Source organism: Poecilia formosa, unplaced genomic scaffold (genome assembly GCF_000485575.1).
Source record: "Poecilia formosa unplaced genomic scaffold, Poecilia_formosa-5.1.2 Scaffold10, whole genome shotgun sequence".
Lineage (NCBI taxonomy): Eukaryota > Metazoa > Chordata > Actinopteri > Cyprinodontiformes > Poeciliidae > Poecilia > Poecilia formosa.
In genome coordinates this window covers 2,586,038-2,612,779 of record NW_006799949.1, presented here as the reverse complement: position 1 = coordinate 2,612,779, position 26,742 = coordinate 2,586,038, and the positions used below count along the sequence as shown (strand labels likewise).

The window sequence follows — 26,742 nt, the reverse complement described above, 5'->3', positions numbered from 1 at the left end:
TATAGTAAATATATAGTAAAACAATATTGATTAGTTATTTACAGTAATTTGCTTCGACAGAGGGACCATCTGTTTTAGCTGAGTCCTGTTTTCAGTGCGTAAAATCAATGGGAAACTCAATCTGTCGTTTCTTTAAGCAATCTACTCTCTTTCTCTATTGCTTAGTACCGTTTGGTGCATCTCCCCATGTTACTTGTGAGATATGATAGAAAGAAGGCTGAGAGAAAGGGGCCTGGAGCTTGAACTCTGGATGCTTGGTTTTCAGGCAAGGCGCACATTAGTTTCCGATGCCAGTAGGAAAGTAGGACAGTGGGCCACTGGTTCAGTGAGCACTTCTTTTTCTTTTTCTTTTTTTTTAAATTCTGTTTGTTTCTCGATCTGACTGCACAGCCCACCTGAAAAGTTTATCGTGTGACCGCAAGTGAATTGCGCTTCCATTCACATATTTATGTGTTTTACAATTTGAGACAGGATTGAAGTGCATTCTGAAACCGTTTTGTGAATTAAGCGATGGCTTTACTGTAGCTGTATTTAAACGAGGGGTGTTATTCATAACGTCCCAAGAAAACTTCTCGTGCTGCTTTTGTGAACCTGAGTCTTGTTACTAATTTTTACTGTCGCATTTTCTTAATTTACCCGGACCTGGCAAACAAAAATACACAGAAAAAAAACAATGGAACCCCTTTCTAAAAAAAGAAAAAAAAAGAAAGAAAAAAAAAACATGAAAAAAAGTGTTGATTTCTTAAGCGCCTTGCCATGAAAAAGAACGTTCCCAAATGTATTTTATTGGTCCGTCAAACTTCCTCTGGGCAAAATGTTGGCGATTATTTTCCCTGGGACCCCCTGGCTCCTTCTCTCTGACCCTTGCGGGTCACCGGACCCCAGTTGGGAACCGCTGACTTAAAACACATGGCTTGAGCGAATGAGTGAATTCTTGGGGAGCTAGAAAGGTAGACACAGACGGGCATTATGGGGAATAACAGAAAGAAAGTGATCTCGGTTCGCGCTGCTGCGGACCGTGCTTCGTGTATTTGAACTATTTCGTTATAACAGTCTATTCCCTGCCTGACCTATGCCATAAATTGCACCCGACTGACCAGGTTGAGGATGTTGTTATGATTTTTAATACGAGCTCATGATTTATGGGCCTCTGCTGGAACTTGTTTCTGGTGCATCATGATCACAACAAGGTCGAGGGAAACAGGAGGAACCGACCGGGGAGCGAAGCGCTTCTCCTCCGGGTCGCCGGGGCACCCAGGGCGACACTTGCGAGGAAATAATTAATGTTTTCCTTCCCCGTGCTGTTTCTTGTGTATAATCAGTTGAATTAAATGTAATAATGAAAGCTGGGGTCTTTCATCCTGCAGATGTAGTTTACTGTCTGTAATGCAATTATGACACAATTACACGGAGAGGTTTCGGTAAACGTGGTTGCTTAGGGAAAAAAATAAATAAATTACATGATAATCTAAAAAAAAAAAATCCAAATAATAGGTGCTTTGCTTATAATGTGCCATTTCTCTTTCAATTTGTCTACGCATTGTGCTGAATGATGGGACGTCAAGCTGATTCGTTTTCAAATTAAGGAATCATCTTTTATGGTACTTTTTAGTGCTTTCGTCTCTCTCTCTCTCTCTCTCTCTCTCTCTCTCTCTCTCTCTCCCTGTTATTTACTTTTATTTTTTTTACTGGTTTTAATTAGATTACAAATCCACGCCGTTCTCGCTTTGATCAAAGTGCGACGTGGCTTGTTGCGGTGCCCATTAGGGTCAGCGTATTCCTCGGTGGGGAATAGCTGCATGCATGAGGCCTTGGCTTGTTGAACCTTCAGCTGCTGGAAAGCTGAGGAGACAAATTGCTTCGATGACAGTCCGCTGTGGTTGCAGAGGCAGTTTGCTTACCATTCGGTGTAAATTACCTGTGATGGGAGGAGGAAAAAAGTACAACACAAAAATGTATTAACCAGAACTTAATAACACCCAGGACACTTTGGTACTGCTCCACTTCATGTCCCGCTGATTTATATTTAAAGCCACAAATGCTTGAATTACGGGGAGTTTTGCGCTTATGTTCATATTTAAGGTTGAGAATAAAAAAAAAAAAAAACAACTTACTTCAAGTGATGCGTTTTATTCTTAAGTAATATGTGTGTGATCGTAGTTTAATGCGAATTTTAAACTCGGCTTTCTACATTTTATGTCTAAACAAAGACAAACGGACCTTACAGTCACCGCTCAGGATTTCCCCACTCTATGCCTTTTTTTCCCCCTTCTATTTAAGGCTGTTTATTTCGTGGCACGATTACGCACAAGCAGGCCCTTTGTGGCGCATGTTCATGTTTTTATGTGGGTGAGATCACACCTCCGCAGGAGTTTTCTTGTGCCTGTTTTCAATTGGCACATTTCTCATCGAACCCTCCTCACATGATTTATTTCTCTCCTCTCTCTCCCCCCTCGCTCTGACAAGGGATACCCGCCCTGACCTGGCCGTCGACATCGTAAAAAAAAACAAACAAAAAAAAAATAAAAATGCGTTTAACATTTAAATTAAGAATATAAAATACAGAAACTGGATGCAACTTCATTAAAGCAATATTTTAAAGGCATACATTTTGTTACTTATCTATGAAACAGACCTAAAAGATACTCAGTAAAACTTAGTCGCTTCGACAATAAGAAATAAAAGATACAATTTAGTTCCAATAGATCATTTGAGGCGTCTCGCCGCTCGCTAAGAACAATTAACCTTTGCAATAAAGAGAGTTAGTGGGGGCCATTTGTCCAGCGTGCTCGCTGTGCCATAAGGCCTCCATGCTTATAGACGCAGGATCAGGCTGTGTGGGCCCTCAGCGGGGCTCACACGGGAAGCTGCTGTGTCAAACTTTTCTCTGGGATCTCCTCTACATGACATTCAGAGGCAAATTACTGAACAAATGTATTTAGGGTAACAAAGGGAAGTATTAGTGACTGTGGTGGCTATTACAAGGGCTGAGTGGAATTGGGCTAAAGAGGCGTGAAAGTGAATTTGCAAAATAAAAGCAAAGTCATTCAGCCACTTAAACTGATCTATCTATCTATCTATCTATCTATCTATGTTTTAAAAATGTGTCATCACTTACTGTACCTTAAAATATATATATTTTTTGATTATCGTCCATGCTGTTTGTAACAGTTTGATTTAAGGAAATCACAAAAAAGAGATGAGACACAACAACTGTGCCAGTCTGTCACCCTCGTCAGTGTCCCTTTATACTGAACTCGGCAGGGGATTCGAGCCAGTCATCGGGTCATATGCTATAGACTGACGCCATGTTGAACAGATGTACTTTGACTTAGATTCAGATTGGTGTATGGAGCGTTCTGGGGGGAAAATGGAGGAGTGGATGACGACATTTTGAGGAGCTGGGGCGGGGTGCTGTGGGAGAAGCGCGCTGGTGATGGTGGCTGGGTTTGAGGGGCGGATTTGGGTCATAGGCCCGGAGATCTGCAGCAGAGTTGACAGTCCTTTCAGATCGAGCAGGCATGTAACAAGCGCTCATGCTCACCTACCGATGGTTCATGAATTAAATGGCGACATCGCCACACTGGAATTTCATACGCAGATAATCTGCTGCCATATTCGGCCTGCGGGGGTGTCCGTTCACCTGGGAAAGGATGGTAGAGTAGGACAGTGAGAAAGAAAATGATGTACTCTTTTGTAAAGTTTAAGCATTAAACTTTAAAAAAAAATATTTTAAATAGTCCTTTCAACAAGATCCCACTGAGTGACCAGTTTTCTCCAGTGTCGTGTAGCATGATGGTTTTGATACACACTCCCTGGTAACTGGCTGAAAGAAGGCTCAGCTGCTCTTTGTTTACTTAAAAGTGTGAAAAAAAATAAAAATAGTGTTCTGGGAGACATTTCAGACTGTGAAAATCACAGGCTGTCACTCATTTTACAGTAACACTTCTTCAAAGACAGTAGGTCTCTTAAGCAGTGACAAGTTACACACCACTTTATATAGCCCAACAAACTTATCACTTTATATTACCTTTTTACACTTGTGTTTCCTTAAAAGGTGCAGAACTGAAAAAAAGTAATATTACTCATCTTAATTTATATGATGTTTTTTTTTTTTTAAATAGTTTGTCTATTAAAATAAAAAACCCAATAAATTCATTCTTAAGATAACATTGTTAAAATTGTAATTTTAATGTGATTTTATTTTAGCAGTAGCCTGACTTATTGCTTGTCCGTGTGAGATAAAATACTGTAAATATCTTTTATCTTTTAAATCTATGAAACCTGTGAAACTGGCATTGTTACTCAGAGTAATCATCCTGTCAGAATCTCATAAAACCTTATGGCTATCATAAAGCAGTTGCAAATTACATTTTAGATTCTTAAAAGTACACAGTGGATCGCTTTAGGTAATGATCTGGTTCATCTTACTCTCAATAATACATCTGATTGCAGCATATTTAAATATTGTGCATGTATTACCATTAATTATATGACCTTGTCATTTATGAGGCAGGCATATTTCATCCACACGACGGTGACAAGCTACTGTGTCATCAATCCTACTTAACTAAATGTAGGTTTGAGAAATAAGTCAAATGAATGTGACCAGTGTTTCCAGATTTTGTCACCTTTGTCACTCTATATCAGTATTAATTTACAAACTATTCTTTGTAGTACAAAGTGGCATGAGTGGCTTCCCAAACAGGATTTCCATTTGAAGCACTCAAAATTTCAGAGTATGTATACAGTTTTTATGGACGAATCATTTGTGTGACATTTGTTTGGGAAGTCTATCCTGGCATTCAACAGAGGGGCCTTGTGGGATGGCAGGTCTTTGACACCCACTGTTGAGAGCAAGCCTGGGAGGGGGAATGTCTCTGAGCCTGCCCACCATGCACGCACACAGTCTCTGTCTCTCTCTCTGTCTCACACACACACACACACACGCACGCACGCACGCACACATGCGCACATACACTGCTGCTGTCTGCAGGCGGCCAAGCAGAACGACAGAGACAGAAAGGAAGAGACACAGACGGAGGGAGTGAAAGAGAGCCAGGGAGAGATTTTGCGCTTGCAGGGAGTGCAAGATGGGTGGTACATCTAAACAGAAGGAGTGTGTTTATTGGTCGGGATACGTAGATAGGGGAGTGTTTTTATGTGTGTGCATTGCTGGGGGTGCAGTGTGTCTGGGTGTCAAGTGAGGAGGATTAAAAAAAGATGTAACGTGATAACTGCATAGAGGGATGGATATACTATTTTAGCATTTATAAATGAAAAAGAAGGTTGGATAATACCAGAGTGACTTTTGTTTTCATTGCAGCTGTAGATAATCCACGCACAATTGGCTAGAGAAAACAAACACTTTTAGACTTACATTCCGTCATCTGTGTTTACAATTTAGTGTGTGGGAAAATAATTAAGTTAGTCGACTTAGTGTACACTTTAGCTGTTTATGGTTTTAGTTGAAAAATCAACTTATATCGAAGGTTCCTGTACAAGTACAGATGAAAGGAAGCTACTATAGGCAAGGGCCTTCTCCGAGGTTCTCACCGAAATATATAAACGACTTTCAAAATGCTGGTGAAATGTTCAGCGTAATATTAATGGCCATCAGAGTTGATGTTTTATAGCCCCTGTCTGCACCGGATGCCCATAAAGCGCAGCTGAGATTACCATGTGTCAAACTGTCCAGATTATTACTGAGTTAGTACCTGCTGAGATTTCCACCCACGGCAAACCCACGCCCCATGACCTCCACCCACAGGCCAAGAACTGATCCCCTCATGGAATATTTTTAGGCGGACCTCACATCCCTCGGCAAGTCTTGGTCTTTAACAATAGTCATAAAACAATCAATCTCCTGGGGTCCTTCTAATTCCAGCAGTGCATAAAAATACCATTGAAAGGTGGTGCGTATTTTGTAGAAAAAAAAAATGTGAGTGCAGCTTACCTCTGCTTATTGGCAGATACAAGAAAAGATAACTTTTCCATCATATTTGTATTGGAGTTTTCAACTTGCTTCCTGTTTTCATTTTGATGTATTGACTAGCTTCTCTGGCCCCATTGGAAACAAGCCTCCCCACGCCATGATGTTGCCATGATGTTCCATGTTTCATCATCAAGATTGTAGGTTGAGGCGATGTGCTTTCGAAATTGTTTCTCAACCCAGCCCTGGTTGAAATTGATCATTTCTGCAGTGTCTTAAATGTCTATCCTGATGCTACTTGTTCAGTAATGTCTGCTAGCAAACCTCTGCTTTAATGCTAAAGCTGAAGTACACACAACTAGAATCTATTTACTAATTTGGTAACTTCTAAAGAAAATTGGTTGCCGTAGTTTGTGTTAATAGGTATCACATTTAAGGTGCTAAATGTTTTTCACAATACACTTTTTTGAATGGATGCCAGGTTTCCCTTTGCCCCCACTTGACTTTCGTGTTCTACTATGGGCTAGTGTATAACACGGGTTTGTGGTTGTAATATGACAGAATGTTGAGGGGTATGGATTCTTTTTCTAGACACTGAATACTGTTGAGACTCACAAGTGGAGAATGTTCAAAGCATAACCACAGCACATAAGTTATGTTAGGGACCTCTCTTTAGCACCACTGCCAGTCTGCAGATAAAGGTTTTGCATGTTGGATCCGCACTACCGAGAATGGACACATGACAACTATTAGGCTGTGTGACACAGACTCAAAGGGTGGAGCTCAAAAGAGTAGATTTCTCCTTCCAGCAGCTTTTCAAACTCAGTTCCTCCTACTGTTTCTTTACGAGCCTCGGACTCTTGTAACAAATTTCTGCCAACGGAGCAGAAAGAGATCTTTGATATTTTTATTTAAAAAGGGCCCATTACATCTGTGTGGAGAGAGTGGACACAACTGTAAAACACTGAGGCTTGAGGGGAATTACCTGGTTTCAGCCTCTTCTGGTCTTGTAAAATGTAAAAAAAGAGAAATGAGGGAAATAGAATGCAGCAAAGGTAGTCTTTTTTTTGTTGAATTGAACCATAGCCGGGTGGTTAATAACTCAACATTTTTGAGGAAACCGGCTTAGCTCCAGGCCTTATTCCTTTTAAGAAAAGAGAAGCAACTTTTGTGCATTTTTAAATGGAGAGCCTGAGTCAGCTTGTGTGTGAAGGTTGTTACTTTTTTTTTTTTTTTAATAAAGAGCTTTGGTATCAGCTAAAATGATGGGCTTAAATGTCTGTGAAAATTAACAGCAATTTCTGTTTGAGAGAAAAAGTTGCTCAAATGGTCAATATTTTTTCTTTGTGCGTTGAACTGTGTGAAAGCGGTCCTGTTCATGTTGAGTTTGGCTTTTGCAGAAGGAGGCTGATACACTCGCCATGCTTCTTATCCTCTGTGTCAAAAACACTTTACAGCTCCACTTCATGTGCACTTCAAAAGACCTTCAGGGAAGAAGAACTCTGTCCTATTCAGTAAAATTTTTCATCATTTTTCTTCTGGTTTTTCTGAGTAATAGCAACAGGTTTAACCCAGACCCATGTTCCATTATCAACAGTTCAGCAGATTCCCCCGAACTTCCTAAACACACTCCTCTGCTCAGCTCACCCCAGGCAAATCCAACACATTTCAGTGGCAGCGGGACCAATCACACGCAACCTTTGTGAAGATATTTACATAATCCCCATGGTTCCACCACAACCTTCCTCAGAAGCTGCCCGCTGCGAAGAGCATTTATTTAACCTCAGCCAGGGTTGATGTGAAGCCTAAGTGACATTGTAACTTTAAAGGTTTAAATATGTGTACAGCTTAGAGGACAATATAAAGGATGTCTAAGCACCTAAACATCACATTTGGAGGCTAGCATTTCAGAAAGGCAGTGCAGTAATTGTAAAGATGTTGCTTTTTATCTAGAGAGTCCTACCGCCTGTCCAGTAGACTGAGATGTAAATTAAAGACGTATGTGTGAAAGAGATAACCCCCTGTTTTTAGTTGCAAATAGAGGTGGGATTAATTCATTACTATTAGTTTTATAAAATCAGAACTGTCTATCAACTACTGATTAAGAAGATTCCCATTGCGTTGCAGTATTTCCACCCCTTGAACTTGATCAAATTTGGTCAAGTGAAACAAGAAAACTGGCCAGATTTGTTAGAAAAATAGATCAGCACAGAGCAGTTTCTAAAGAATGCCTGTTAGGATCTGCAAGATACTTGAGACTGGAGTGGAGGTTCACCTTTCAGGAAGGTAACAGCCCAACCATACAACCAGAGCTACAATGGAATGATTTAGGGAAATGTATATATACATATAAGTTACAAAAAATCCCATCCAACCTAAGACTTGAAAGCCAATGTACAAATATGATCTTCATGCTAACCAACTGAGATATAACCATTGCACATTGTGAAGAAGAATGAGGAAAAGTGCCTTCAGTGTGCAAAGCAGATAGAGAGATACCTCAAAAGACAAGAAGCTACAATTGTAGGAAAAGGTGATTCTAAAGTATTAACTCAGGAGTACAGATAAACGCATGCCACAATTTCTCATTTGCAATTATTTTGGAAAACCACTCATAATTCATAATTTTGTTGTTTTCTCAGTGTATTTCTATATTTGTTGAACATGGTCCTTGTTAGCTCCTTTTTTTATTCAGATAATGTGAACCACATTGAGCTAGATGAAAGTGCTGGGCTATATTGATTTACCCCCTCCCTTTGTGCCAAGTCAGACTATAAACAGCTTCTCTTTCCCCTTTCACACTCGATGGGAGTCCCTCCTGACCTCTCATTTCCATCTCGAACACACGTCTAACTCAAACGAATAATGACAGTTGCTTAATTGCTCAACCGCACAAATGTATGCACAAATTACCTCCAAACATTACACATTTATTCAGACCCTCTAAAAATCTTCACCCTTGCAACCTCTCGTTGGGGTCAGAGCGCAAATCACCAGTCATTCACAGCTCAGCTAATGAATCAATCAGCTGGCTCTGTTCTTTTTATTTCTGTCAGACCCAATCGATCTTCCTCCCTGTCTTGCCAGAGCAGCAGGGAAGCGCGAGGATTGAGAGAAGAGGAAGGGGTTTGAAACATCTAGGCAGTCCAAAGACCCCCTTATTTTCTGTCTGCTTTGGTTTCACAGAAACGTGGCATTTTTTGAAGTTATGTGGCAGTATGCAAGAAACGGTGCAAACAGAAAAGATCAGAAAAGACATCTTCTAAAGTTTTCCTAACTCTTTAGCTAAAGTCACATGTCTCATAACTCTAGATTGCATCAATATCTGATCAGAAGATGCAAAGTTTCATCTGTGTTTTATCTTTGCTATGATGCCTATAGTACTCCACCCTTCCACGGAGTTTATGGGTGAAAGAATGAAGGACGGGTAGATATTCTAAAAAAAAAAATAAAGTCAAAAATAATTTTGAAGGCTGTGATTGTGAGATCTGTTTGAGGAAAGAAATTGCAATGCAGCGTGTTACCAACACAGAGGCCCAACTCTTGGCCTGGAAAACAAAGTTTCCTTCCACACAATTGGACCTGAAATGTAAGATCTACTGTTCTCTACCAATGCCTTTTACTACCCACAGTCTTTAACTTGCACAACCTCTCTGCTCACAAATCATACATACAGGCTTTGATTCAATATAAACTGAACCAATTTTTGGCTTTTACAGCCATCCATCCATTTTCTATGCCCCTTTAATCATTGCAGAGATGCACCAGGCTAGGACGGCATACACCTTTCACAGGTCACCAGTCTATCACAGTTATACACTGTGCGCTATAACAAGGGATAGGCAGATGAGGCAAAAATATTAATTGAACAAGTGAAAAGAGCAAAAGAGCAAGCCATCCTTTTTGCCACATAGTTCAAAACTACCTTAGCTTTTGAAAAATGTGAAGGTTTGAGCATCGTCTCATATCAGAATGACTTTGGTCACCATAACTTTACTTGTATAGGATGTCAGTTTACTTTTTACTCAAATGGTAATAGATTTTCTTGGGCTTAACACTGGGATACATCTGGGGTAATTGAGTTAAACTAAAAAGATATCCTATAAGCATTTTCTGAAGGTAAGGCTTTGTAGTCTGTCAGTTTGGATTGATCTACACAACCTTTATCTATGGTAAAATCCCAATCCTGACAGTAAGCAGGTAGGAGACAGGTGATATTGTTACTGTCTAGTACTTAATTAGATCTTCAGTGTCAATATACCTCTGCTTGTTATGTGCCTGGAGAGAAAAGGTAGCAGCTCAAAGCTGTGGGATACATATATATCGGTTCCACACATTCTAGTGGCTGCAACTGTATTCTTCATCTCACAAAAGCCAAATGGCACTCAATATACAGGAAAGGGAAACAAAAGAAAGTTCAAAGACCAACACTTACATGACAGGTTTGGTGTACGCTTTTAACATGTCATTGTTGCCCTAGGCTTTTTATTAAGAAAAAAAAAAGTGCGTTCCCCAGCTGTCAGCTTGGACAATGTGAAAGATTAGCTTTGAAGAAATGGTTGAAAAGAAAAAAAACAATAAGCAGATGGTTCACAGTTGCCTGTAACTTAAGATGCTGCTCTAGGTGGAAGAGGGTGTCTAAGTGTGAGTTGCAAGGGGATGTCTTGGTTTAAAATGGTGAGGCAAATGACTTAGAGTGTGAAAACAATCGACAAACACATGAAAGTGCAAGCGAGAACACATACGGGAGTCAGATAACCCCTGGGCAGATGGGAATGCTCAGGCGAACATAGGTTGATTTGGTGTGTGTGTGTGTGTGTGTGTGTGTGTGCGTGTTTATGGCAACAGTGTTAGAAACAGGTATACAAAAGCACTGCCTCCTTTGACACTTCTGGCCTTTGTAAATCCTCCAGGGTCCGGAAACTAAAAGGGTGGTGATGATTAGAAATTCAATTTAGCATGCTATCAATCAATCCCACAAAGACAGACAGGATTGCTGCCTATTGCCCATCCTTAAACCAGATTGGGCTGGTGTCTCATGGGATTCACACCCTTTTTTCACGCTTTGTTAATTAAGCGACCAAGCTGCCCCTGCACTTACTTATTTATGAATCTTGGCTTCGACCCCTACCACTTGCCCCCCACCCCCAATTAGTCTCTCACTAATGGCTCTGCTTCCAGACAATTTTTAGACCCTATTTTGTCAATGTGCACCACCAAAGTGTAACACCCAATTTGACCTTGACGTTACACAACTCACGCTGCCTGGTGTTGTGTTTCTGTGGTACTGGATAAAGTGCCCCCACATGGGATAATGAGGCCACACTTTAAAAAAAATCTATATCCATTGCCATCTGTCTGAGGAATTCTTCACCTGTTCATTAGGCTAAGACCAGAGCAGCCTGGATGTGTTGAGCCATGACAGCCATGGAATACTAAAGCATATTTAAAGAAACACAACGTATTTGTCATGGGAGTGAAAAGGGGCTTTTTTTTAACATAGCCATGATTTTATTCACTTTATTGATTCACTTACTTTAAGCAAAGCTTTTTCAGTAGCATAATTCTGTATCTTGTGCCAACCTCAAATCTAGATACTTCAAAAGCATTTTTTTTTTCATTTCATTCACTAATAAAGTCACCATTTTGGGCGACTGTCTTTATTCAGTGGGGCCTTGTGTGGTGTGGTTTTGGAATCCGGTAAACAGCGATCCAGAGTCAGATACACAGACTAAAATCTCTAAGGACTCAGTTGTATTCCAGGCTGGTTCAAGTGACTAATTGGGTCAAGGCTGATCCACACCCTGAGCTTTACTTACCCTGCCTGTTTCACTTCGACCAACAAGTGGTTCTGCAAGTCTGTGTACTTATCACTAAGAGACAGCCGAATAATATTTTTGGTGCTTCCTGTTTCCCCTCTCCTCTTATAGAAGAAAACAAACATTTAGCTCATTCTGTATTATTTTCTTTTAAGCTTTGATAACAAAGATTTTCACCTACCCACCCCAAAGCATAGACATACTTTTGATGTTTGGTGTCATTGTAGTCTAACATTTTAATGAACATGCCTAATTTAGGTCTCTCAATACACTCAGTGATACCTGTGTGACAGATGTTTATGGCTTAGATCCAGGGAAACATCTGCATGCATAAATGTGCATTTTCTGTCAGCATGTTAATCAATGCATGCCTGGCTGCCCTGTGGCTAGTGTGTGAAAGTGAAGGTGGTGGATAACTGGTGACACCCCACTCCCTCTAAACTGCTAGTTTTAGTTACACATCAATAAAGAGTGAATAATACATTAACTGTGGTAGCCTACATCTCTCCTTCATACCCCAAAGGAAATAGGAGGATGAAAAGATAGGAACAATTATAAACTGAAAAAAACTATCTTTGCTCTAAATTATCAAAGATTATTCACCCAAACAATTAAGTTTTAGCCTTACTCATTTTAGACTCTGCTCATTGTCTTCCTTGTTTTGACAAACACCCAGTGTCTTCCTTTGAGATCTACTCTGGTGCATCAAGATGCATTTATATGACACAGGAGGAAATGAATAATCTTTTGGCCTTGGGATTGTTGGACTTCCTTGTCGTGAGGATCGTTGACAATTATAGGTGACATGTGTTTCCGTTTGTTGTTTTTACAGTTAGAGGGGAAAAAAAATAAGTCCTCTCTCTGTTCCATTTTATGCACGGTGTGTGAATTTTCTGCATTCTGGCATTTAGTTCCCTGCCACTTGTACATGTGTAAGTGCGTATATGCTATGTGTGTCCTTATCAGCCTTTGCAAGAAAGACTAACTGCAGCCTGATTTATACCTTCTCTCTCCTGTGTTGCTGTCGGGGGCTCTCCGTGTGTCATGCCAATGCACAGAGGTCTTTATGTAATTGCAGTGGGCCTCCGAAAGCCCCCTGCCATATGGACCCCAGCAGCCTTGGATCTCTGTCTGTCCATCCGTCAATTACTTTTAATTGCCCAGAGCCAGGATTCTGTGCTGTGGCTATCTATTGAGGGGGTTCTCCATAGGTTAAATACATTAATATGTAATAAGGTTTGGGACCCCAGCAATCCCTGACCATGAGATTGACCAGATAATGCTGAGCTGGGCTAAAAACACTGTAGGATGTCAGGGCTGTTATAGTCTGGTTATAGTCTGGCCTTCATTCCCCAATTTGCTAGTGATTTACATTCCTTTTTAATCGAACAGTTTGGTTATTTGCAACTTTTTAAACGTAAACATGGATTGGATTAAGAAATAATATATCTTATTTATTTCTGTTCATTCCAAACCTAGATAAAGCACAAGAGTTTCTCTAAAGTTGAAATATTCAAAAAGCCTGTGATCATCTGGGGGATTTAGTAAAATGGACATGGTAATAGATGAGAAAGAAATAATTACCTATCCTTTCAACTCCCAAATGGCCCAATAACTAATCCCACAGCCATGTTATTTTGCAAATCTATGATTTTATTCTGCATTAGCACTTCTTGTCCACAAACAGAAATTTTAGTTAAAAAAAACCTGATGCATTTGAAAATTGAGATATTTTTAAACTTCAGTGTATGAAAATGTACATATATAATTTTTTGTGCATACCCACTGCCAGTTTCTGTGCATGTAACCACAACAATAGGTTGGTTTCATGTCTTTTCCCCCCACATTTGGCTTGCTGTGTTATATGATTGAGAGGAACAAGTTAACAGTGTAACAGAGAAGTACAAGGTAAAGTGGTGTCAATGGTGCATTAGCATTGCTTTACTAATACCCTCTGTTTCTAGCTCCTTAGTAAACAGCTTCTGGCTGTCCTCAAAGTTGCTACAAGTCTCTAAATGACAATGCCATTTAAACCAAATAATTGGACATGTGTATTTAATTGTTTGGCACTACAAATTAACTTCCTGGTTTCCATTCTTCTTTTTTTTATGTTACAGTTGCAACTCTTTATCTAGGCTTGGAATGAGCAGAAGAAAAGCAAAATTGACATTCTTTATTTGGTTGTTGTTGTTTTTGTTTTTGTTGTTTTTAATCTTATCAACTTCTGACCTAAAAGAAGTCACAATACATTATTTGTTTTAAACACGTGCAATACAATTTCTACCTTTAGAACATTGACTTTGTTTAGAGACAATGTTAAAAACCTTTATGTTGTTAATATTGAAATTAATGCTGCCTGCAGTTGTACCATTGCTGTTAGCATTTTAGTATTTCTGCATCCTTATTCCAAGATGTATTCCAGAAAAGACTAGAACTGCACTGATGAGAAGATGTTACAGAAAACATATAAAATACAAACATACCCTAGTTGTCCATTTTTATTAATACTACAAAAAACTCTCTCTGCATTTTCTACCCTTTTCTACGTACTGGTTCTTCACAGGTGATTTTAGTTACCAAAGAAACAAAGTCCATTTGCACAGAGAACATCTAACAAGTCATTACAGCAGCCAAGTGTAAGATTAATTAACTCAACAGTGATTAAGAATAGACGCCCAACAAGGAGAAGAGGAGAGGTAAAGATAGCATGATACACAGCATCCACCTAAAACATATCAGCGTGATTAATATCAGCAAGCCATTAGCAGATAGGTAGTGTTGGAAAAAGAACTCAAAGTAATTATCGTGTCTCCCCCTCACCTTTTACTTTAAAAAATTAATGTTTCCAAATAATAAATAAACACTTATTTCACACCACTAACCTGAGTTTTAATGCCCGGAAAATAAATAAATAGAAAAAAAAAAAAAAAAAAAAAAAAAAACTCTTTTTTTTGTTTTTGTTTTTGTAAAAACTTACCATACAGCTGTTTATCATCATAGGCTATAAAATGTTGCTCATGTAAAGAAAAAAAAAAGAAAGAAAAAAAAAAGATTGTGCTGCCAACGTATGCAAAAAGAAGCTCCAGTATGGCGGTTTTGCAGGGCAGAAACATTAAGTACTCCAGTTAAAAGTTTAAAAGGTGGCTAGATATTTAAAGCTAAGAAACCCACATCAAGGAAGAAGGAAGGGATCAAGATAAATGGGAGCAGTAGCCATATGTATAAAAGGGAGAGCCGGTCATAAAAGTAAGAACAAAGAGACACTGACAAGAAAGAAAGGAAGCATTTGGGAAAGAGAAAGAATAGAACCATGTGAATAATGATGCATAGTCGCCCTTTGTAGATGTTTGGTCTTGAAAGGATGAAATGGTTAAGTGCATCTTGGTATTTTTTTTTATTTTTATTTACGGTAACCTTTATTTTACTAGCACAAAAAAAATTTCCTCTTTGCCAACGAAGTCCTGACCAAGAGGTAGCAACAAATACAACAGAGGAAAAATAGAATAATATAATTAATTCTTTTCCTGTTGCATTGCATTTGCGTGCAATGCTTCCTTTCTTAAAATCAGGTCCTGCTATTCTACTTAGAAACACATTTTTTTCACATATAAAGACAAAAAAGAAGGCACTCTGACATAGTTACAGTAAGGGTGTGTACCTTCACGAACACTGACCTGGTTGGCTGCATTCTTTACTTTAACTGTCCCACAGTCCCTTTTGTTTTGTTTTTTTTTTTGTCTGAAAAGCCAATGGCACGGAAAGCAGGTAAAGTCTCACAATACCTGTGTATGTATAAAGAGCTGATGTAAGAGGCACCAGCCAGCCGGGCTTTGCAAGTCATTTTCTTCTCTTATTCCCTCTTTGGAAAAAAAAAAAAACAGCACAAAAAAGTGAGCTGTGACAATATTTATTTGATCACAGGGTGGAGCATAATTACTCATCCACTAAAATTTCTGAAACTTTTGTTTTTCACACAGGCAAAGGTAAAGTGAAATAATTGGTGATGAAAACTTCCTTGATAATTAACCTGCAGTGTCTTCATAAATCATTAGTTCTTGCTCAATGAGCCAAAAGATAGCTTTTAGTGTATTTAGTTGCAATCTATGCTAATCGCTAGTCCCATTCTCCCAGATGTGATATTTTGTTTATAATGTCTGTTCAAGTTTCCAAGGAGAAAGAGAAATTAAACAAGCAAACCTCAAAGACTGTTGGTTTCTACCACCACAGTGTTTTTTTGTAAACTATTTTAAAGTAATTGGAAGCCACTGGCATGTGGAAAATGTGGACCGCATTGGGGCTTTGCCCCTTGCTGCAGTCACAGGGGCAGCTGTTCCGGGCTGAACAGGAAGTAACCATCTTTTATTAGATTAAACACAATCATTACACACTGCCCTGGAAGTGCATTGCAAGGTGAGCTGATACGTTGGCAGATGGCTGTGTTAGCAGAGGATGTTTTAAGTGAAACAATGGCCCAGTGATGCAGAGGCACAAATACACCATGAGAGTCAAAGAAATTTAAAAGCCATGTGTTTGTGAGAGACTCTGTGTCTGTGGAAACAAAGTGGCAAAGCTGTGTGCTAAGCCCCTTTTCTTGTGGTGCTCAGGCATTGAAAAACCCACGGCTTTTGTTCAATGGATTTTTCTAGCTCTTTCTAGGCTATACCCCCTGTGAACTAGTAGGATTTGCATGTTTGCGTGTGTGCGTGTGTGTGTGTGTGTGTGTGTGTGTACGTGTGCACGCATGTGTATGTGTATTAATAACATGTCTACTTTTTATTTGTATCTATTAAGTATAATGTGTGTGCCTTTGCATTATGTAAGTATATTGTAACAGCTTGTTTAAGCTTTGATTGTTGAGTCAGCCATTGCTGACAAAATAGTCTGAAACCTGCTATTAAAGCAGTTGTAGCTATTTACGCACAATGCAGCTGCCCAGGCAACACCGCAGAGCTTCTCAAACAAAAACTGTGCATTAGTGTGTATTTTAGTGGATGTTTATATTTCCTTTTACTTCTGAGATCCACTAATCGGCAGCTTCCAACCATACAAGCAAATATTCGTGCGCACAGGTGAATGTGCGCGTACACATGCAAACACCGCTTTCAGCGTCAATAAAACGATTCCGCTGCAATTCATACGGAAGTCCCCTAGGACAGTTGCTGCTATCAGCCTCATGTACGAGTTTGGCCCGGGAGTCTGTGCTTCTTTCTTCCAGACAGTCTTTTACCAAAGCAATTGAGCTGTTATGAATGGATGCAGTGGAGCAAGGTAACACCGGAGAGGATGGAAAAAGAGAAAAGCGAGGAAAGGAGAGAATGGCTGGGAAGAACTGGGGAAAGGACAGCGGTGATGTAGACAATGGCTCCCTGGACTGCAGTAAAGCAATGAGCAAAAACACTTCCCAACAGGCTTCATGTTGAATCCACACACTGCAGGCAAACACGTGAACATACAGAGGACACTGTGGATGTCTCTGAAGGTCTAAATGCATGTCAGCATGCCAGAAACACGGTGGCACGGAAAGGAGAGCAGGAAAAGTGGGAATACGAGGGACTGTGTATAGGCTCTCCATCCTCCTTTTCTTTCCTGTGTTCTCTCCTCCCTTCCTCTCCCTCCTTTCTTACCTCACTCACCTGTCAATCGTTTTGTGGTTTTTGTCCCGTCTTACCCTCTTTCTCTAACTTGTCTCTTATTTTCGTTTTACTGTTCCTCCTCCACTTTTTTTTCTTTGTTTCTTTTCAGTTGTTTTTGAGAAAGCCATGGTAGCCACACCCAAAGCTCCGAATAATTACCTAATTGTTTTTATCTCTTGTTTATCCCTTGTTTTTATGCCACTCCCTACGCATCTTGAAAAACAAGAATATTAGGTTATTTCCTTTGTTGAAATGAGAGGGTCTGTGCTGAAAGCATTGGGGATGGGACGAAATGCTGGGCCTCTATTTACGTAATATTGATGATCCATATTTTTTGTTTGTCTCTCATTGCACTATTCAGTTGGTTTTAACCTGTGGCCGCCTTGTGAAAACAGTTGAAGCCACCATTTCTGGGTCCAGAAATGAAAATATATTTTTTTCCTAAAAGTCGTTTTATGTTTCTATTTTTTCTTATTTTTTGGGAAACTCTGAGACATATTTATGTGGAGATAATATAAAACATATTAGATGGAGGTTCATTTTGTACACTTCCACTCTGGCATTCTGTAATAGAATCCAGAACAAAAGTGGAAAAAATGTCCCCTTTTTTGGCACTAGTGGCCCTTATTAAACAGTATTTGACAGGAAACAGTGGAGAAAAAAGACGGAGACTAGGAATTTATCTAGGCCAACGGGATGGAGGACTATAGCCTCTGAAGAAGGTGTGCCTGCTCCTCCAACTTAGTCACACAGTGCCCCAAAGTATAGACATATGAAGGGTTATCCCATATGCGTCTCTCTTACCATGTAACTTCAAATTTTAAAACAAATCATGCCTGAGAGGAAAGGGTAAACATTGCTAAAGAAAACACTGGCTACAACTCTTGTGTAAATTCTTAGTCTAGCACTGCTTTATCTGTGATCAGGATCCTCTGTTGAATTAGATGCAGCAAACGTCAATATCACTGCCACCTGCAAGCGAAGCGGAGCTTTTTCAGCACATTTCACTGGAATCACTCGCGCTATGATTGCAGAAGTCTTTCAGATGCACAGGAAAAATATATGAGTTGAAGAAATATTTGTGGTAGCAGGATTGGGGACTTAGTTTTTCACAAAAAATGTTGCTTAACATCTCCTCACATGAGCTTGATGCATCATTACACGCCCATAAAATAAAACCATGCAGTATTTTTTCGCATGAGTCATTCTTTCTTCATATGCTGTTGTGTGAGACGCAGAATCACTTGCTGTCACTAAGAAAACACTGGTTTATTTTTTTTTTTTTATTCTCCTTGTAGGAGTATCATTGGTTAGACGATCAGGATAATGAAATGTTTTCATTCAGAGTCAGGCATGGATTCTGCACCAGTGTGAGTAGGAGGAGATTAAGCCAAGATGTCAGGGTAAATTGAGGCCTGACAAAACCACCGTCGACTGACATGATGTTCTAAATTTGACTTGGAAGGTGTTCGGAGGAAGTCGTGACACTCACCTGTCAGTTTTAGGTGCACCACTAATACCTGAACTAAACTGAGGTGTTAGGTGAATTTTTGTGCGCAGACAGACCTAATAGACCTTTCATATATGCATGCCATGCAGCAACTCTAGTTAATTGAAATTTCATAGGATTTAAAATTTGATTTTAAATAAGACTGTTATTTAAGTTAAATGCTTATTTCAAGAGTAATTAAATAATAGTTCACACTTTTTGTGACCTCTGAGGCACTTGGTTTCTCTGTACCGCCTTACGTTATTCTTATCAGATTGGGAGCTCTGGAGTGTCATTTGTTCATTAACGCTTTCCACAGAGGAGCCACTGAAGCAGGCCGCATATCAAAGAGTATCAACACTGTTTTATCTGAGTAAATGGCTCTGCTGCCCCTTTTATGTTTCCTTTATGGATGAACATATAATGAGGCACAGACGAACACCAGTAACAAGCTTTGAATAAATAAAAATTTATTCAGGAGAGATATACGTTTGTTTTTTATGTTGCATAAGTAGCTGCTTGTTCATTTATTCACATTAATTAGTGCTAATGTCTGGGTATTCAATGGATATTATGCGTTTTTTCTATTAACTGGGTTCCTTAAAAGCATCTTAATTATTTCTACATCTGGATATTTATGGAAAAAGAAAATAGATCGTTAAGTATATGTCATCCATCCATCGCTGCACTTTTTTCTGTTTGCCCTTTGCTAAACTGCCTTTGAGCAAACCTATTTTTACTATTAAAAACAAAGGAATGCTTTGATGAAACATGTTCGTAAGCAACACACTTTCTGCAAATGCATGTTAAAAAGTGAAGAGGGAACCCAAAAGTTTCCTCGGCTGCTTGCTGCTTTTATTTGTGTCAAAAGCTCTGGTTTTGAAAGCTTAAAATCATTACCTGCTGCATGTGCATTGATATGTATCAGTGTGGTTGCATTTGCTTTCCTTTCATCTGTGTGGCACAGCTATAAGTTGGTCAGAAATCGCTGTGGTTGAAGTCTTAACTGTGGTGTGTTTTAAACATATATTCCATGTAATAATGCTGATTCGGAGAGTAATAGATGAGACAAATCAACTGCTGGGGTGAAAGCAACCCCTCCAGAATGCTCTACCACACACAAACAGAAACAAATTGCTTCAAACTCACAAACACCCACAAAATTTGAAAACGGGGTCGGTATTTCCATATCCACATCTTCCAGGTAAAACCAAACGTGCTACTCACTTGCTTGTTTGCATTTTTCAGTCGTGGCTGGTTGAGTCATCAGTCAGGAAATTGGGTGATTCTATCTAAGCGTCTCACGCAAAGGTGTGCACAGACAAGGACGTTAGTGCATGCTTGTATACCTTTAATTTATAAGCTTGTATTTCCTTTAAATCATGCTTACTGTTGGCATTTGAGGTTTTGTTTTATTGGAAAAAGAGAAAACTCTGACTAAATTCTAAAATGTTGTAAAACTTTGAGGGGATATGAGCAAAATCTTTCCCGGATGAATGTGCTTAAAAAATGTTTCATTTATGGAAAAGTTTGAGGCAATTCTTTCCATGTTGGGCGATATAAACATTCCATGTCTCTACAGAAATCTGGTGTGGTGCCCATTTCCTGGGGTGGTTAAACACAGGCAGACTTTATGTCCTTAAAGTAATCATTTCAAAATGAGGACCATGTCTTTCCGCTATGAAAGTTTGCAAACCGAAGATACAAAACAACCAGTACTTTGTAGATTGCAAGTTCATTTGATATTTCAACAGAGAACTTTGTAATTTTGATGCACCAAGGGGCGTTGTAATATTATGATTCATAAATGTTTCTTGCAAAAAGGAAGTCTGCCATGCAAAGCCATTCTAATTACTGTCACATCTGACAACGTCTGGAAAAATACATGCATGCTATTATTATTGACCATCCATCCATCTATTCCCATATAAAGCTAAAGCTTTACATCTAGTGCTTTATGTTTGTGGCCCTCACTTTATTAGCCTCTTATGAGGCTCTAATACTTAGACTTTTATTTAGAAGAAAAAAAATGCAGAAGACATTGTTGGGTTGTTGCCCTATTATATTAACAGTTTGCTTAAGCCACTTTTTGATTTTTTTTTAAATCGGGCAGGATTGGGTATTCTTGGTAAAAAACAAACAAAAAAAACATTGACAGACATATGAATAACAGATGAGCACTGTGAGAATGCTGTTGCTTGTTAACTGTTACACGCCAGGGGCAATAAAATCGGTGTCCACTTTGTAGCTTTCTATCTCCTGTAAACTTTCACTGATTTTTAAAGGACTGTCTTTAAACATCTCCAGTTAAAAATGTGAGAAGGTGTTTGGTCAAATGCACTGTGAACAGACGTTCTTTAAAACACAGTTTAAATGTTTAAATTTGCAAAAAACATAAAAAAAGTGTAATGTTTTTAAGAGCAGGACCAAATTAGAATTAGATAATAAAATACACCAAGTAATGTAATTTGATTCTTGTTAATTGATAATTATTGATGAAACCTAAAACCTCTCATGGACCCAATATTGTGTAATATGCATCCATTTTCATTAGCCGGGTGTATCTTTTGTCTGTAAATCTGAGAATTATTTTGCAGCCAGCTTAAAACAATCAAAAACATCGAACAGTTTTCTTTCAGGGAGAACTTTGTTAAACCTTAAGTGAAAACCTTTCTAATTACATGCCAGAGCAAACGGACAACATTTCACAGTCATTAATACTCAGGTTTTTTTCTCAAAACTTTGGAATTACTAAAAACCCAGTAAATCACACGCTGGGACATGTCTGACTAAAGATAAATTGATAAATGGATGAAAGAGGGAAGAGAGGTCGACTGTCCTTGCCACCCAGTTGTGAAACACATCATTGGAAAGACAAATCGATGGCCACATTCCCCTCGCACTGCATGTGAAGTGCAGCTTTCACAGCACTGAAAAGAAAAAGGTCCTTTCTGTTGCAACATTTAAAAATCTTTATCTGAGGACAAGTAGTGAAGTCTTTATCTTACAGGTGAACAATTGTACAGAAAATGTTGTCTGGCTGACAAGTACACATTGTGCAGGCCCTTTCAGACGGGCGTGTTTGTTGATTTCAGCCGTCTGCGCGCATTCCCATATCTGTATTTTTCTGCACGTTCCCAAAGCATGTCTGGACATATGCTTGCTTTTGTAAACATATGAATAAGACTGAATTTAACCAATAGTGGTATTTATTTATTTATTTATTTATTTGCAAGATGTGACATAAACTTGAAAAATGCCTAGAACTTACACTTACATGTGTAATTCGAGTTTTAGATGAGGAAACGACTACCTCTGGATTGTTCTTCCAGCAATCAATTGTTGAAAACAGACTGATGCTTATTTTCCACTGTGGCAACTGCTGTGGTGGTTGTGTGCCTGAATGATGAGGCTCTGGTCCACATTATGTTGCACATTTTGATATACTGTTTTTCTTTGTTTGCACTTCTCGTCCAAACACAATCAGTGTTTCTGGTAATTTTTTTTTTTTAAAGTTGTTGGATTTGGTTGATTTGAAAAAAAAAAAAAAAAAAACTCTTGTTTGTGGTGTGTACTTGTGGACTGGATATGCAGAGACTTCCAAAATTGAAAACCTTGAGGTTCATTCTGTGTTAAAAAGCACATCATCATCATTATGAACCATTTTATATTTTATTTCTTCATCTAGAGCACTGTTTCACTCTGTTTTTGATAAACCCGTTATGTAAAGTAAGATGAAGAAGTGAACGACAGAGGATTTTTTTCCATGCTCATGGTTATCTTCTTTTGAATTTTAATGTAGCTAAAGTTTTACAGCAATTTTTTTTTTTGTAGTCTCAGAAAGTAAAGATGATTTATTGTCAAAACAGATCTAATGATATTTAATGTGAGTCCAGGGCAGACTTATGAAAAAACTTATCAAAAACTATTCTCTAGACAGAGTCAGATTGTTTCCCCCCCACAAAATTAAAAAAAAAAAAAAAAAAAAAAAATTGGCCCTGTACTATTTTTATCCGTGAAATTATATATGTGCTACCTTCTTGTTCAGTTCAGTTCTACAAAAAAAAAATGTTTCCACCTCCCGTTAGAGGCACTTAATGAATAAAAACAAGACATGGCAAAACACTGTTTTCAGTAATGTGCAGATTTTTTTTTTTTAAACGTAGATCATTCACTTCTACCTTAGCTTATCTCTACCATCATACTGATGAGAAAGAAGCAAATTTAAAACAAAAGGTACATTTACTGATGAATGGACAAATTCAGGCACAAACATGCTGACGCACTTAGGCTCCCTCACACAGACGCACACCTGGTTCTTTAGACAGCTGCCCTCAGGGCTACCTGTGTGTCAGATCCTCTGTGGGTTGTAATTAGGAGGGTGGAAGCGATGGGAGGATAGGGGAAAAGAGAGAGAAGGAGATGAGAGAAAGAGAACCAGGCAGAAAGAAGATAAAGAAGAAGAAAGGGATGTTAAAAACAACAAAAGAAAAACAAAGTGACCCATTCCAATAGCAGGAACTAAAAGAGAAATGATCTGCCTTTGAAAGCTGCAGAAGCTAAACACACATGTACACACACGCACACACGCACACACACACACACCCACACACACACACACACACACACACACGGAGACGTGTTTCATTGCTCATGTCCTTCGTGCTGTGAACGAAGCCCTTTCTTCTTGTATTGAAACAGTTTTGCTCTGCTCTGACAAGCTCAGCTTAATAATCTGTAGAAAAACAAACAACAAAAACTTGTTTGTGTGTATTTATCACAAAGTCGCAGAGTCACTGGTAAGAACTGTTTGTCAGAAATTGCCTCTTGAGACATGATGGGCTAAACAGGAACACAAAAAAGCCATGCAGTCTGAAATCCATGCAAAGTACTCGGCTTTATGTACCTTTTGGCAGTGAGGAAAAGCAAACCCAGAGCTGTAATGTCCCTCAGTGACAAATAGAAGAGGGCAAAAACTTGATTTCATTAAACTTCATCACTGGTTCATCAAGGGGGAAGTGGGAGAAAAGAAGAGATGGAACGGGAGCTTATTTACCCATTATCTGTGGTGTTACACTGTTGGCACACAGAGACACACGGAGGATAAATGTCTTGTGTGACAGCCATTGTGAGATGACTGACAGTGAGTGGTAGCTTGAGGAAGTGTGTGTCAACATATGTGTGTGCTCACAGGGAGGGATTGTCATGGGAGGCAAGTCTGCCCAGGAATTCCACAGAGGAATCAACTCCTTGGCTTGTCCGTGTTGCAGTCACCAATTACCGTGTGCGTGTGCGCAAGCATGTGTGTGTATGCTTGGTGGGGGTTGAAGTAGAGGCCTTTCCTGAAAATGGAGGGGACTTCTCCTAATCATCGCCCTCTGGCCTTGGACAAAGGCAAAAAGACTGCTTGGACAATTTGAATTTGAATAGCATCTCTCCTCCTGCCCTCTTTTCTTCTGTGTCTGTCTTCCTCTTTTCACCGCCTGAGCTTCACTTCAGTTTGGGTAACAAAAGTGGAGCCAACAAAGATGGCCCACAAAGCAATCAGGCTAATAGTGCTAATAAGTTGAGCGTGGGGTCCTCGCTCCCAGTGTTGACACATTTCACTGTTTCTCTGACTAAACAGAGGCTGGAGTGTTTGGAAACCAGACAGCGCAGTATTTTAATGGAGTGGCTACCCCATGCCAGGTTGCCATGTGCTTGGGCTGTTTGACTGTAGAGGAACACAACAATAGCAAGTTTGGGAAAAGGTGGAGAGACGATAATTAAGTGAGGGAAAGCATCAGGGGAAGAGATTTGAGGAAGGAGTTATTAGCACTCTGCAAGTTATATTTTTCGAAGGAGGTTTGATGCTCCACACAAAATACAGCTTTTGCTTTGTATTTATTTTGCACCCAGGTCTTTACAGTACTGATGAAGTATTTAGGCAAGATTTTCTTGTTTACTAAAGCATTTCACGCGTGCCTTGTGGTTGTCGAAACATAAGGTTTCATTAAACTGTCACCTGACGGAAGCACGCTAACAAAAATTGGCATGCTAAAAAGCACAAACAGTCACGGTGAGATCTAAGCTTAACCCCTCACCTGTCTGCTCCTTGAGACCAGAGGACTTGTAAAAAGTCTATGCATGCCTGTCTCTCAATAATAGCCCTTCTTCCGCTTTCCTCCTTTGGCCCCTCTTTTTTTTCTTCCTTTTGAGAAGCCTGCTTGTTGGAACAAAGAAATATTTTAAGGCGCTTGTAACTCTGTGCGATGTGTGCGTGAGTGTGTGTACACACACACACACATCCGCACGGGTGTGTGCGTGCATATGTGTGTTGGATGCGGCCGTAGGGACGAATGCTTCAGTGCCCTCCTCTGTTATTAGGCCTGGCCTGTCATTATGGGATTAGTCTGTAGGGGTTTGTGTTTTTTCATGCTTGTGTGTTTGTGTGCGTGCGTGTGCGTGTGTGTGTGTGTGTGTGTGTGTGTGTGTGCGTGTAAGCAGTTGTTTGCTTGTGTATGATCTCCCCGAGCCTGTTTGTACTACTACAATTTTTCTCACACAGTCATAGCATGCTGAGAAAACAAATGTCTCTTCCATTTTCCCCCCAGTTGTTAAGGTAATCCCAGGTGCATTTGACCTCTATTATAAATAACACTTTACTAAAGCAGTTCTCAGGTTGCACAAACAGTAAGTTGCTAATTGAAAAGACTTGGTAAGCAATGGGTGGTTGGAAAAACAGTCCCCCGTACACTGCATGTCACATCCATCAATGTGTTGCGAAAAAAAACATGAGCGATGACACAGAGGATTGCAAGAAAAAGAGAGGGGAATTGAGGAGAAGTAGCTGAGGTCTCCACTTACTTCTTAGTGTCCACAAAAACACACCAGTCAGGGATTGCTGAAACACATCTGCTTGCTTTAATTATGGAAGGTCATAATAGGCTGGCTTGTAAACCGTCTGCCGAAAAGACGACAGAAGAACTAGAAACCAAGAATAAAGTAATTTCTCACCCTCATGTTTTGTGTCCGTTTCTTGGTAAAAATATCCAAAAACTGAACCAGACAAATACACACTTATACCTCAGGACAATTTAGAGACGGATTGATTTAAGAGTGATGTTTCTTTAATTGTGGGAGGAAGCTAGAGTACTCAGAGAGAAACCATGCAGACCAGAGAAAACATGCAAAAAAAAAAAAAGAAGAAAAAAGAAAGACCCCAGGAGAGGATTTGAATTCAGGACATTCTTGCTGCATGTCAGTTCCACCAACTGCTCCACTGCTCAGCCCCCTTAATTGTATTTCTTAAAAGCAAGCATAATTGTTGTTTTTTCTTCTTCTGCTCATGTTTTGGTGGTATGTTTGCTCCCTCCTTTTCCCCCACCCCCTGAATGAGAGGATAAATATGTACAGTCCTGGTCATGAAAGTCTGGCCTGCATCCCAAAGTCTGCTGAGTCTCCTAAAAACAGGCACATCCAAATAGTGAAATTTATGCCACTCAGGCCTCATGGTCAAGGCAATCCTTGAGCAGACTGGAAGGTCTGAATTTGGTCCAAGTAGAAGTATGAGATTGTTAAATGGAAGGAAAAATGAAAGAACGATGAAGTAGATTGATATTTTACATGGAATGATGACAAAAAGGGAATATGGCTTAAATATATTTAACAGTCTTGTGTAAGGCATACGTACTTCCCTCAATACCGTCATAGCCTCTTTCATAAAACCCTCCTGTCATAAACCTGCAAAGACAGGCTCCTCTCTGAGCTGCCGCTGGCATTCATAAATCACAAATTAATCTTGCAGTACACCTCACATGTGAGCTTCCAAAACTCCAGCTGGCACAGCTAAGGAGGCATGGAGGTAAACTCAGCGGGGTCTATTAAAGG

General features: G+C 39.5%; 1 protein-coding gene and 1 long non-coding RNA gene across 10 annotated transcripts in view; both read left to right on the top strand.

Moving 5' to 3' along the window:
* ephb3b (eph receptor B3b) overlaps nt 1-26,742 on the top strand; it is a 65,882-nt gene that overhangs the window by 1,485 nt on the left and 37,655 nt on the right. The window lies entirely within an intron of this gene.
* Nucleotides 7-15,629, top strand: LOC107834305 (uncharacterized). Its single transcript, XR_001660094.1, has 2 exons — nt 7-7,182; nt 10,356-15,629. It is a non-coding gene; the product is annotated as an uncharacterized LOC107834305 (long non-coding RNA).